We start from the raw sequence: 2,500 nt of genomic DNA on the forward strand, positions 1-2,500 counted from the left end.
AAAAAGAAAATGGAACCTGACGCCTCCGAGGAGGGGGCGCCCAGGGAAGGAGGGAGATCCGGGTTGACCTGGTGACCGGACGGGAAAGCGGCCACCGGGCGTGCCCGTTCAAACCTACGGGTTGACCTGGTGGCCGGGAAGCGAACCGGCCAGCAGGCGAACCCGTTCGATTCCACGGGTTGACCTGGTGCCCGGGAGGGGACTCTGAAAATTTTTCAGCCCTTTCGGCTCGGGGTTGACCTGGTGGCCGAGAGGGGACTCGGACGGCAGGCAAGCCGCCCTGGGCTCACCCTCCCCGGCCGCAGCGAGGGACTGCCCCCCCTCCACCCACCCACCCCCCCCCCCGGCTGACAGGATCAGGGCGCACTGGATGTCCGGGACAATATTTTCCCCGACGCCGGGGAGGGCGGGCGGGCGGAGGGGCTCTGGCGGCCAGCCCGGGCCCCGGAGCTCGAGAAGGAAAAAAGGACCGGGCCCGCGAGAGACGGGGGCCCTGCCGCAGGGGGGCAGTCCGACCGGGGCTCACCGTGCGGCAGGCCCGGGCGTCGGCAGGGGAAAGCGGGCGAGGAGGCGCGGGGGCCGGGTGCCTACGGCCATACCGGACCGAACGCCCCCGATCCCGTCCGATCTCGGAAGGTAAACCGTCCCGGGCCTGGCTAGTACTTGGATGGGTGACCGCCTGGGAATCCCAGGTGCCGTAGGCAGCTTTTCCCGGTCCGAGCCAGCTCTCTCTCCTTTTCTGGGGAGGAAGGAGAGGGGGGGGACGGGCCGGAAAGCCCCTCGTCGCTCCTGCCGAGTCGGAGGTCGCGGCCGCAGGTCACGGGTCTGGGCGCCTGGGGTCCGGCTCCCCACCCGGCTTCCTCCGCGGAGGACCCACCGAAGCCGCTGGGGGAGACCCCGGGCATGGGGCGGACTGGCCCGGACCCTCCCGGCCGCCGGCCCGCAGGACCGCCCCGAATCCCCCCGCCCCGCGGCCACCCAGGCCAGGCCTGGCCAGGCGGGACGGACGGCGGGTGTCCAGCGCCCAGCGGCTTCCGCCAGCGGGGACCCACGGCCCCCAAAGCCGCAGGGGGAGGCCCCGGGCCCGGGACGGACTCGCTCGGACCCCCTGCGCCCGGGCGCCGGCTCGCGGGACCGCCCCGAATCCCCCCGCGGCCACCCAGGCCAGGCCTGGCCAGGCGGGACGGACGGCGGGTGTCCAGCGCCCAGCGGCTTCCTCCAGCGGGGACCCACGGCCCCCAGAGCCGCAGGGGGACACCCCGGGGCCGGGACGGACTCGCTCGGACGCGCTCGGACCCCCTGCGCCCGGCCGCCGGCTCGCGGGACCGCCCCGAATCCCCCGCCCCGCGGCCACCCAGGCCAGGCCTGGCCAGGCGGGACGGACGGCGGGTGTCCAGCGCCCAGCGGCTTCCGCCAGCGGGGACCCACGGCCCCCCAGAGCCGCAGGGGGAGACCCCGGGGCCGGGACGGACTCGCTCGGACGCGCTCGGACCCCCTGCGCCCGGCCGCCGGCTCGCGGGACCGCCCCGAATCCCCCCGCGGCCACCCAGGCCAGGCCTGGCCTGGCCTGGCAGGCCGGCGTGCAGCTCCCCCGGGCTTCCTCCCCCGACGACCCGCGCCCCCCCGAGCCGCAGGCGGAGACCCCGGCCCCGGGGCGGACCGGCCCGGGCTCGCTCGAGCCCCCTGCGCCCGGCCCGCAGGACCGCCCCCCCCCCCCCCCCCGAATCCCCCGGGAGAGGCCCGGCCTGCACGCCACTGACGACCCGCGGCCCCCAAAGTCGCGGGAGGCGCCCCCGGCCCCGGGGGCCGGTTAGCTCCGTGTCGCTCCGCGCCCCCCCCCCGCCCCTCGCTGCCGGGACCGGGCACCGCCCCAGAGTCAGCCGCAGCCGGACGGCCTGAGAGCTGCCCTCCTGTGGACGACGGTGAGTTTACCTTGACACTAACCGGCCATCAGCCAGGTCAACCCCATTGCTAGACTGGGGTGGACCTGGTGGCCGAGTGGGGACTTGGAACATTTGACAGCTGCTCCCCGGGGCTTGACCGCTTGTCCTGAACGCCCCCCCCCCACCCCACCCCCCCCAGCCCCCGGCTCCTGCTCCCCTCTCCCCAGCCTCGGTGCTCCGCTCCCTGCCTCGGAGGCTGCCCCTTTGCGGCGCCTGCATCGCCTCCGAGGACGCGCACCTTCCGGAGGCTGGACGTAAAGCCTGACGCCCGCCACCGCCGCCGACCCGGCTCTCCGAGGGACGACTGTGAGGCCTCCCCCCACCCCCGGACCGCCCTGGGGACGACTGCTAAGCCTCCCCCAACGGACCGCCCGGGGGAAGACTGCTAAGCCTTCCCCGGACCTGCTCCCTCTCGACTATTAAGCCCCCCCTCTGTGGTCCTCAGGACCGCTGCCGCGCAGCCCTCGGAGTGGGGTGACACCCGGGCCGGAAAGCAAAGCGGCCACCAGGTCAACCCGTCGAATCCAATGGGTTGACCTGGTGGCCGGAAAGCAAAC

At 75.0% G+C, this 2,500-nt stretch overlaps 1 non-coding gene across 1 annotated transcript; it reads left to right on the plus strand.

Moving 5' to 3' along the window:
* Positions 1-585: 585 nt before the first annotated feature.
* Positions 586-704, plus strand: LOC128823559 (5S ribosomal RNA). Its single transcript, XR_008441804.1, has one exon. It is a non-coding gene; the product is annotated as a 5S ribosomal RNA (ribosomal RNA).
* The last annotated feature ends 1,796 nt before the right edge of the window (positions 705-2,500 follow it).

Source organism: Malaclemys terrapin, chromosome 15 (genome assembly GCF_027887155.1).
Source record: "Malaclemys terrapin pileata isolate rMalTer1 chromosome 15, rMalTer1.hap1, whole genome shotgun sequence".
Lineage (NCBI taxonomy): Eukaryota > Metazoa > Chordata > Testudines > Emydidae > Malaclemys > Malaclemys terrapin.